The sequence below is a fragment of the Tamandua tetradactyla genome, chromosome 6, assembly GCF_023851605.1.
Source record: "Tamandua tetradactyla isolate mTamTet1 chromosome 6, mTamTet1.pri, whole genome shotgun sequence".
Lineage (NCBI taxonomy): Eukaryota > Metazoa > Chordata > Mammalia > Pilosa > Myrmecophagidae > Tamandua > Tamandua tetradactyla.
This window is the reverse complement of record NC_135332.1, coordinates 114,171,999-114,184,094: the sequence shown is the minus strand read 5'-3', so window position 1 is coordinate 114,184,094 and position 12,096 is coordinate 114,171,999. Positions and strand designations below refer to the sequence as shown.

Sequence of the window (12,096 nt, the reverse complement as noted above, 5' to 3'; positions counted from 1 at the left end):
TGATATTTGGATCCATAGCATGAAGTAAGTAATAAAATCAAAGATAGACAATAAAAATACAACTAGGTACTAACTGTGCTCTCCAAGTATAAAGCCCATCATTGTACAGCTTTGTTTCTGAGTGAAAAATCATAAAGCTCTTCCTTTAGTACTGTGGTACTTTTTTCTTAATTAGAACTCTATATATTGGTGTTTTTCCTTGCATCATGTGAAGTAGTAATTTTACTGAAAGGAAAAAAACTTATTTATTCTGGGTATAAAACGTTGGCCAGGAACACAAGTATCATATGCATGTATGAACTGTTTTCACCTCTTTTTTTTGGATGCAGTTCGTTCAGCACTGACTTACTGTTGTTTTGTGGGCTGTGCTGCCTAGCAGACAATCATAATAGCAAGAACATGGGGCCTAGAGTCAGGTGGTCCTGGATATGGCATCCAGTTAAAATACAAATAGATTGAATTTAGACAAATTGTGTTACCGCTTCTTGGTTTTACCATGGACATTATATAACATCTGCTTTCCCACTTTCCTCTGTACTCTGTATTTTTAAAATGAATACTCCCATTTTTGTATAGAAATGATTATCTGGATGTGGCCGTACACTGATGGATTCCCCTGCAGAGGATAGGGATTACCGGCAACAATTTTCTGGGGAAGAGGCTAGTCCTTAAAGAGGAAATAGGAACTTAGAAAGGTCCTTCTGTGGTTAGAAGGTTTGTACCAGTTCTTGTGAGGGTGATGTTTGAAGAGTCTGGAGGACCTGAGTGTGCTTCCAGGTGCTGGCGATAAACACCGTCCCTTCCAGAGAGAGGCAAATCTGACAGTTTTAAAATATTATTTTGTATCACTCCCTTTTGTTATCCTGTGATATTGAGGTAGGTATGATACATCTTTATATTTATTATACTAAGTATAAAGGGAAGGTGTTTTTGGTTCAGTTTCTGTGGTCATTACTGCAGTAATTAAGAAGAAGAAAATAAAGAGAAGGTAAATTTCTGAGGGGAATTCATGGTTCCTGGTCCCTCTTCTCAAGTGAATATTCTTCTATTTTAATATTTGGCAAGTCTAAACTTTTTTAATTAAGGAAGGTGGAAGTTTTCCTCAAAGACTGATGTATTGTGAGTAATAAACTGATATATAAGGAAATCTTCTACCATTCTGGTAAATGTAGTAGGTTTCAGTATCTGTTTTCTCATTTCAAGCAGAATGGGGGGGGGTGGAATTCAGGGCAAAAATCATCCACATGATTGGGGGAAAATTGTTAAAATCTGTTAGTGTGTTGGGGCCTTTTATTTTCTGAAGCCTAATTGGGTGTTAGGGTTACATGTTCCATTCTTAGTGGGAAGTCATCCCTGAGCCTTTTACAAAACTATTAAAATATTAATTAATTTGTACCGAATAAGTTTTTCTCTTTTCCATTATAAATCTGTTGAAGACTATTATTGTTTGATTTTTTTTTTTTTTTTGCTAAGCACCCTAATTAAAGCTCTGGAACTTTTGCATGAGTGTTGCTTAAAAATGACTTGTCTAGCAACAGGTTGTCTACCTAACCAAAAATATAGGACCGTATCCATGCCCTCAACAAGCTCACAATCTGCAGGGGAAGATAAATGTTAGCATAAAATGATAGAGGTCATTTGTAGATGCTGTGTGTCCAAGTCTTTATTTCCTATTTACCTGTCAGCACTTCAGCCTTCTCTGGTCTGATTTTATATCTTTAGAACACCAGTGGAACTGTCTGATGAAGATCATCAGCAGTTTCAGGTTCTAGTTGATACAGTTTAATTCCAGTAGCATTGAACAATGTTGACCACCCCCTCCTTAGCACTATCTCCTTCGGGATTCTACTGTACTTTCCTCTGTGGTTTTCCTCCTGCCTCTTAAGTAATTTCTTCTTATACTCCTTGGACTGTTCGTTTTTCTAAGTGTAGGAATTCCTCAGGGCTTAGTTTCAGACACCCAGCACTCTTTTCTTTATATCTTCTAAGTGATCTTAACCATTTCAATGAAATGAAATGCTATTTTCAGGTTAATGGCTCCAAATTTAGTGTCTTTAGTCCTCTTCCATATCTGAGCCTTCTGCATTTAGCTACAGACATCAGATTAGTTTTTCACCCATTAGTGAATTTTATGAGTATGTTATTTTTTACAATATCACATGTCAGTTATGTGTATGCATATTTTAACTGTGGTTTAGGAATTTTTTAACTTATGATTTATCTCTGTCTATATACCTATTTTAATTGTGACTAGGAATTTTTTTTATATTTAGCACAGATGAAAATTATTAAATGAAATTGTAAACCTGAATCTCTACTTGTTTAACTTATGATTAATTGTGCTTTCTGAAGCATTTTGTCAAATTGAATATCTTAATATTGGCTTTCAATTAATTTTAAGTCCCAGTTTTAGTAAATTAAAGATTTCTCTGGGTATGATACAGCCTTTTGTATATTAATAGACAAAAGTAATAGTTGGAAAAGTAATTAGACTATTAGTTAATGGGCATTCAAAAGTTATAAGGGCTAAATGTTATCTTGGGGGGTTAATATATTGTTGATCCTCTTAAAAAGACAGGAAAATGAAAATTACTTGTTAAAATTTCATTAGTTAAAAGGCATTAGTGAACTGAAGTGGTGATATAGCACTTTAAGTAAAGAAAACATGAGCTTGTCTTTTTATAGATATTAATATATATTATAGATATTAATTTGTAAATTATTATTATATGTAACCTAGATGTTTATTTTTAGTAGCATTATCATAACAATTGGGGAAGAATTTTACCTTGCATAACCATGAAACATAACTTATGCATTATTTACATTATCAAAATTCTTGCACTCCAACAATACTGGAATTTTAATATTATAATAATTTATGGAAACTACAATGAAAGCTCTTTTTAGGATGCTTTGGCATTATACTATATAAATAGTAAACGATAATATCCTGTTGAATAATCTGAGTTAGTTCTGATAGGAAAGCATTAAAAGTGTAACGTTCCTCTTTAGAGTACACTGCTTTAGAGTTTTCTTCTTTTCCCTACATGTCCTCTATGCTTCTGCCAATCTGTCTGACTAGCCCAATGACTGGGTGGTACTGGCTAAATAAAAGAAGACCAAAAATAGGACCTATATTGGAACATAAAATATACATATGGCAGTTCATTGTAGGGCTCCCCTTTAGGTTAGTAATTCCTTTCTAACTGCACATCCCATATTTCTTTGTCCATCAAAAATTGAGCTAGTTTCTCCGGGTTAGCAAATATCTCTTCATTCCTGTACCAATTCTGATAAATTGATAGCAGCTTCCTTTGACTGTTGGCAACCTTGAGAAAATTTAGAGTACACCTTTGGGCTCAGCAAAAAAGAATGCCAAGATTCGTTAACAATGTATGCCAGAGGTACAGCATATAGGGAATGATAAACCAAGCGTTATAATTTTTGCAGTTCTTGCTAGTACCATACTGAAACCCCTAAGAAAGCAGTTTTCAGGGTGAACACATTTCTGCAGTTTTTTCTTTCAAATCATATTGGCAAAATTATATCGCTATCAAAACTGAACCTCCCCTTTACAGCCTAGTGGGTAAGACCATGCATAGACTATGCAGTCAGGCTCTTTATGCATTAGCTATGCTAACTTGGACAAAGTAGTTTACCTCTCAGTTAAGTTTCTGAGTCTATAAAATGGGTATGATAGTAACAGTACCTACCTCATAGCATTATTGTGAAGTTTTAATTAGGTAACACATGTAAAGCCCCATGCCCAGTGCTCTCACAAAATAAACATGTAGTGTTAGCTATTGATGTTACTATTATAGGCTCTTGATGTGATTAAACCAGAAAGCAACGTGTGGCACTTTCATTCTCATAGTCATGCATAATAGTTCTTTTAGCTAATATTACAGATTTCACTTCAGTTTCTTCCCAGCTTTCTTTGCTTCCCCTGGGCTGTTTTCATGTTATTAGAAAAACAAAATAAAAATAAATCCATGGAACCCTAATAATACAGTGAACCCTAAGTTAAATCATAGACTATAATTAACAGTACAATTATGAAAATGTGCTTTTATCAGTTGTAACAAGTGTATCACACCAGTGCAAGGAGTTATTGGTACATGGGAAGCCTATATTTTATGAATGAGTTTCCTATAAACCCACATACAACCTCTCTAATAAAAAAAATTCATTAAAGAAATAAGTAAAAATTGAGCAGTATCTCCCCTAACTTTCTCTTTTTTTTTTTTAACTTAAATCATCAGTCCTATAGCTTTGATGTTGCCAGTAGTCCAGATTTCTTGCCTAAAAGTAACGACGTGTTATACATGCAGCTTGCCAGTTGATGCTCTATTTTGCAAATATTCACACCACTATTTGCCACCAGAGCTACCTTTAACTCTTTTTATCCCTTTCTCCATAGTATCCTTCACCTAGCTCATAGGAAGGAAGAACAGAAAAAGAGAGGTAGATTTTTAAAATTCATTTAAATTTTTTGAGCATTCCAAATTTCTTTTAGCATTTAAAAATTTGACATATAATTTATACATCATTAAATGCACCCATCTTAATTGTACTTAAGCATGACTTCATTAAGTTCATACAATTGTGTAAACATCATCACAGTTCAATTTTAGGACAAATCTTTCAGCCCAAAAAGTTCTCTTGTGTGTTTTTTCCAATCAATCTTCTGTTCTCTGACCCAGGAAACTACTGACCTGTTTTCTTAGTTTTACTTATTCTAGAAATTTCAAATAAATGGAATTATTCAATATATAGTCTTTTAAGTCTGACTTTCACTTAGCACAATGTTTTTGAGGTTCATGTATGGTGTTACATGTATTAGTGATTCATTGATTTTTATTGCTAAGTGCTATTCCATTGTATATGTGAATCACAATTTAAAAAATACATTCTCCAATTGATGAATGTTTGGATTGCTTCCAGTTTGTGGCTGTTCTGAGTAATATTACTATGAACATGTACATCTCTTTTCATACAGACTTACCCAGTGTGAAATGTTGGGTTGTATAAGAAATTGCTAGATTGTTTTCCAAAGTATAGTACCATTTTATATTCTCACCTGCAGCTTATTTGAGGGTTTTAGTTTCTTCATATCCTAACTAACAATTAATTTAGATATTGTAGTGGTTGAGTCAGTGGGTATGTAGAGTGTCACATTGTGGTTTTTAATTTGCATTTCCCTAATGACCAATGATGTTGGGTATTTTTCCCCACCGTAGGTCTCCTATGGTTGGTTACCAGATATTTTGCCTGTTTATCAGGTAATTATTTGCAAATATTTTCTCCCAATCTGTGGATTGCCTTTTTATTTTTAAAATTATGTCTTTTGAAGAGTAGTAGTTTTCAATTTTGAATTATCAAAGTTTAATTTTAATTTATCAGGTTTTTTTTTTATGATCTGTGCTTTTGGTGTCATATTTTTAAAAATCTTTGCCTAAACCAAGGGCACAGTTATATTCACATGCTTTCTTCTAGAAATTTTGTACTTTTAATTGTTACTTTTAGCTCCATTTCAAGTTAAATTTTGTACATAGTACAAAATAAAGGTTGAGTTTTTTTTTTTTTACGCCATATGGACAACTAGTTGTTCCCTTCAATATTTGTTGAAAAAGACTGCTTTCCTGATTGAATTGCCTTGGCATCTTTGTTGAGTATTAATTGGCCATATATGTATGGGAGTCTTTCTGTACGTGGCACTTTCTATCCTTATGTCTGTACCTCGCTGTCTTGATTACTATAAACTTCATGGTAAGTTTTGAAATGCGGTAATGTAAGTTCTTCATCTTATGATGTTATTTTAACATGGCCCTAGCTAAAAAATTTCCAGCAGTCTCCATGTTTTTGCATATCTCTGTAGCGCTAAGGGCAGATAAAGCTGTTAGGATACCCTAGGAAAAATCACTTCTAATTGGGGTAAGGTAGGCCAGAAGCCTCTCTATTTTTTCTTTTTCTTTCTTTCTTTTTCTAATTATTTTATTGAATTTCTTGTTAAATTGCCAGCGACATTAAACAGGAACATAGTTGTCCAGATCATAATTATAATGCCTCCTGTGTACCAGGGGCTTTATATAATTATTTCACTTAATACTTCCAAGATGTTGCAAGGAGAGTAATATTATCCCCATTTTATAGTTGAGTCCACAATAACATTCCATAGGTTACATACCAGCTGCTGTTACTGATAATAATAACAAGATTAACAGTAGCAGTATTTATTTAGGTCAAGCCAGAACTGGAAGCTTGGTCTTTCTGATGATGCTAACTGTAGATTCTTTCAGCTGTTGTACATTGCCTTCCAATAATGACCTGCTGCTTCATGAGAGGATCTTTTTAGTTCATGTAGCGCAAGACACAATCTCAGTACCACTACTAGCAGCAATCGTCAAAGCATGAAAAGATTATCTTTCCCTCTGCCTTTCCTAGCAGGGTTTCTGTTTTTTCTCTATCACTCTGCCAAGCCCAGGACAGTCTCCTTTACTTCTGCTTCCCTTGAAACACATTCCTAGAGGGGCTTTTTGTGGAAACTATTAGAACCAAAGAAGAGTAGTAGGATACTTTATTACAGAACTTGTGTTACCTGTTCCATTGCTTTAAATGACTATTATTTTCCTAGGTAATCATTATATTAAGGACTGTTAGAAATATTTTCATGTCTCCTGCACATCTTTCATTAGCATGGGTGCATTGGCAGTTTTGTCTCATGTTTATTTTTCGCATATTAATGAAATCTTACTGAGTAGTGTAAATTGAGTAGTTTAGAATCATCATTTCTACTAATATCACACATTTCAGCTCTTGATTGTCATATAATGTCATGTCCTTGAGCAAATTAATTTTTGATGCAGAACTTCAATGGGCTTAAATAAACCAGCATAATGCATACATTTACCCTAACTGTGATAGAAATAATTGATTCCTCCTATTGCATAGAAATTTATCACACACTATTCACTGAGTAAAATTGAATAAAATTCATTTATTTTAATGACTGTGTTAACTTCTTACTTGCATACAGATTTCCTTTGTTTTTCAGGAATCAGTTCTGACTAATCCCCTACCTGTATTTTAGTATATATAATGCTCCTAAGACTGATCAAGTCCTTAAAAGACAAAATGCAAATATTTCTACTTCTCTCCCTTTTGGACCTCTTAGATTATGAAGTCAGATGTTTCCAGAACCCTAGAAAAATGGCAATTTGGATATTAAATTAATATAAATTAGTTCTACTATTAGGTTCTATTTATTATTCTGAAGAGTAAAGGGCTCTCAGAAGAGTTAATACTGTCTTAAATGTGATAATGAAACCAAAGTGTTAATTATTAGGGATTGGCATCACTTAAAGGAAGAATTATCTGAGGACTAAGATGTAAAAATTATTCCTTGAATCTGATTAAATGTAGTGTTTAATGATAAAAAAGGCACATTATTACTACCACTATGTGTAGCAATCTACTAATTTTTCTTGTATCTATCAAATATTTATCAAATATATATGTATTGATATATACGTATTGATATATCAATATATCAATACGTATAAGCTATTCTAAGCACATTATTTCTTGTCTTCTATTTCTCGTTATGTATCTCGCACACAAACTTCTTTGATGCTGTGGAAATGATTCTTGTGTGGATCAGAAAAAACATTGCAAGGGACACATTAAGTGTGGAGTGGTGATTACTATTTCTGGATTTTGAGAGGCTGTTTTATATATGTAACCTGATATTTAGAAATAAGAATGAAGCTGAACAGGTTGGGGTTAAAGTAATTCAGAACATAGGGGTAAGGAAGACAGTGTCTGTATTTTAGAACCACATATATTCTTTGAGACCAATGGAAGAAAGATTTATTTGATCTGGAACTGAAATTTTCTGTAGTGCATAACCTAATTCAGCCTATCTGTATAGCTCATTTGAACAACTGAAACACAGTAAGCACAGAATAAGAAAGAGATCCTTTAATTCTGTATGGGTTATTGTAATGCCTGGATACATCCTAGAGTATATTAAGCAGATAATCAAAAAGTATTGGCAAAAGGGTGGGCCACAGTGGCCCAGCAGGCAGAGTTCTTGCCTGCCATGCTGGAGACCCAGGTTCGCTTCCTGGTGCCTGCCAGTGAAAAAACAAACAAACAAACAAACAAAAACAGTATTGGTGAAGTCCCCTAGGGAAGGGAAGAAAGAATATGGAACTATTAAACCTTACCATGAAGGAATCCCCTGATACTATGTCAAACTTTAGGGACACCCAAATCAATAGACCATGCCCTCAATCATGAGGCTTACTCTTGTGAAGTTTATGTAGGTAGCATAGAAGCTTAGACTACCTATAGGCAGGCCTAAGAGTTACTTCTGGAGGACCTCAGTTGTTGCTTAGATGTGGCCTCAGCCTCTCTAAGCCAAACTGTGAAAGTGCAATCATTGCCCTCCCCTCTACATGGGACATGATATTCAGGGGTGAAAGTCTCTCTGGCAACAAGGGAGAGGACTCCCAGGGATGAAACCAGACCTGGCACTGTGAGATCAACAATTCCATCCTGACCAATAGGGAGAACAAAAGTGCAATTAATAAAGTATCAGTGGCAGAGAGACTTCAAATAAAGCCGAGAAGCTACTCTGGAGGTTGCTCTTTCGCAAGCTTCAGGTAGACCTTGCTACGTATCATAACCTGCCAACCGCCAACCAGGACCATTCCAGCGAATCCTAAAGAACACCTAGGGCAATATATAAGATTCCATAAGGCTTCCAGGCACTAGAGTAACTTGCCTGTAGCCCAGCCTCTCCGGAACATCCAGTAGTTCCATCTGCCTACCCCATATTAGTGACAGACCCTTCCAATATCAAAAATTTAGAATTGCCATAGCCCAAACAACCCCAATGAGAGGTATGGAAAGATCAAAGGTGATGGTGGAGTTATACAGATAAGATAGGATTTAACAAATGAATATGAATGCTGAATCATTAAATTGATAATTCTTTTAGTCTCCAGTACTTTAGAGCAGCTGGAAGTAAAAACCTAAAATTATGAAATTGTAACCCATGTCAAAGTCTGAAATATGTTCTACAACTAATTGTGGTGCTATGCTTGGAAATTTATAGCTTTTTTGTATATAGGTTATTGTTCACAAAAAAAGAAGGAAAAAAAAGTCGATTTTTGATGATTAAAAAGTATTTAAGCCCTCGCCTATATTCTGGAGCAACTAGAAGGAAAAATGTGAGAGGATCATTTGGTAGCCCATGACAAACTCTGGGATCTATCCTGTAACCACTTTTTGAAGAGTGCTTTGAAAACTATTGCTTTTTTATTTCTTTGCTTTGTATATATGTTATACTATACAATAAAAAAAAGTTTAAAAAAATTAACAAGACACTACAAGGTCTCTATATTTAAGTTTTTTGTTTTTAAAGATATAGACCCTGAAAGAAACTTGGTGAACAGTTGCTATCAATATTGAATATGTTCAGGGTTGCCTTTTCTTACTCATCTTTCTCTTGCTAACTATTTGATTTTCATATATAGAAGCATTTCACTCAAATTTTGATCAGTATTTCAATTATATTCATTCATTCATTCAGCAGGCATTTACTGAGTGTTACTATGTGGTAGGCAACATACTAGCACCAGGAGGAATGCGGTGTGGAAATGGCCAGACCAGCTAGGACCTCTGCTTCCACCCAGCTTGAATTCTGGGGATGAGGTTTATTGTTTTCACAAGGAGTTACAATAAAATGTAGTAAGTGTTATGATGGGAACTGAAATTATGCAGTATATAAACCTCATAATTCACAATGAAATGCAATTTTACATATTTCACATTATATTATACAAGGAGAAGTAATATAGCCAGTCTGATTTACCATGCAGTTTAATGGAGGGATGTTATTAATGAGTATCACTTGTACTGATGTTAATTAATGAGGGTTACTTGCAGGTTGGTGGTAAACTCACAAAGAATTCCAATAATATTCATGTTTGTTTATATTGCAGATCTCTCTTGGATTTGGCTACAGATTTATAGATCTTCTGCCCTGTGTCAGAAACAGGTAAGTTAAAGTTGAAGTCTTTGTGTTGGAATATTTTGATTTTTTTAAGTAAAATGAAATATTTAAATTAAAATTATCATTTTATAGTTCAGTAAAATTTACTTCAAAATTAAATGTAGTATGTATGTCTGCATTTCTCTTTTATTAGGAAAGTTCTTTCTGAATTTGTTGCAAATGATATTTGAAGGTAAAATGATGTATTTATCAGTGATTACTGTACATTTGGGAAGAGCATGCAGGCAACAAAATATTTCACGTAATTTTAAATATATATATATTCGATGAGTTGAATTATTATTAATAGTTTGGCTAAAATATTTAAATTTATTTTTGGAAAATATTTGAGTGGTAGTAGTTTACATCTACCAAATTAGAGTAAAAGGATAAAAAGTTGCTGCAGATTTTCGGGGCAAATCTCAGACTTATGAGGATAGATGTCACAAAATGTAAAGAGCTGTTTTTTTTTTTTTTTTGTAGTATCAAACATACACGAACATTCTTAACATACAAATATTCCGTATATGGTGTACAGTCAATAGCTTACAATATCATCACTAAGTAGTATATTCATCACCATGATCATTTTCCTAGAACATTTGCATCACTCTAGAAAAAGAAAAAAAAAACACACATACCATACCCCTTACCCCTCCCTCTCATTGAGCACTAGTTTCCATCTACTCAAAAGATTTTAACGTTTGTTCCCCCTATTTTTTTCTATATCCTTTACCACTTCCTTTCATTGTTCACTAGTATTTTCAGTCTACTCAATTTATTTTAACATTTGTTCCCTCTATTATTTATTTATTTTTGATCCATATTTTTTACTCATCTGTCAATACCATAGATAAAAGGAGCATCAAACACAAGGTTTCCACAATCACACAGTCACATTGTGAAAGCTGTATCATTATACATTCATCTTCAAGAAACACGGCTGCTGGAGCACGAGCTGGCCTTTCTTGACCACCCATTCTAAAATAGCTTCTCAGTTCCTCCTTATCACACAACCCTGATTTCTTTTTATCATGTTTATTACTATGTGATCTATTCTTCTTTCTTTCTTTTTTTTTGTAATCTCCCCCACTAGAATATAAGCTCCACGAGTCTGGAACCATATCTGTCTTGTTTTCAACAGCATCCCTTGCTTTTAGGATAGGCCTGAATAAATGTTAATTGTTAGATAAAAAATATGAAGAATATGTTTACATGAGAATCATGGAAATCTGCACCTGCAAATACAAATAGTTGTCCTTTTTCCGTTTCTGAAAACTGTTTAAAGAAGTTAAAATTTTCCTAACACATGTTACTGGATACAAAATGAAAGTTAATTAGCTTTCTTTTTCTTTTTGGTCATTTTCCTGCTTAATGTTCTTATGTTTGAACTCATTAAGAAAGTGAAAGTTAGGTTATAGGCATAATTTTAAATGCTGACCACCCTTTCCCTGTGTCTATGGGAATTTTAAGTTTTCCACCATATTGTTTGCTGTTACTGGGTTTTTGTTTCTTGTTTTTTGTTTGTTTTCTCTTCTTCCATATCTTATTCATCATTCTCTTTCCTGCCACCAAGATTTTTAATTTCTTAAAAGAACTGTGATATTTAGGCTTTTCAAAGTAAATTTTAGAATTATAAGGCCTTTTCTGATTACCTCTATTTTTACAAGTATAACTTACAGAGTTTCCAAAGATAATACTAGTAACAGGAACTATTATTTAATTTATTAAATAATAAATTGGTCTTTCACTATAGTGCTAGACATTGTATAAAGTGCTTTTCAGTTATTTTCAGAGGATAAGGGATTTGAAGCTCAGAGAAGTTGTGACTTTTCCAGGTTCATATCAATTAAGTGACAGTCTGTCATTCCAAAGACCTTGAATCTTAACCACTGTGCTCCATTTTCTGATTACATAGTCTTGAACATAAGCATATTTCTTACATTATGGGTAACATATGAAATTCATATTCATCTGAGGACTTCAAAATTAATATAAAAGTCAAACATTATATTGCATATTATATATCATTA

General features: G+C 33.6%; 1 protein-coding gene across 3 annotated transcripts in view; it reads left to right on the top strand.

Moving 5' to 3' along the window:
• The window catches only part of NCOA2 (nuclear receptor coactivator 2), a 331,589-nt gene that overhangs the window by 110,087 nt on the left and 209,406 nt on the right, over window positions 1-12,096 (top strand). For all 3 annotated transcript variants that reach the window (XM_077166969.1, XM_077166965.1, XM_077166966.1), the window contains exon 2: window positions 10,014-10,069. The gene's annotated coding sequence lies outside the window, so the exon portion shown is untranslated. The remainder of the gene's footprint in view (window positions 1-10,013; window positions 10,070-12,096) is intronic.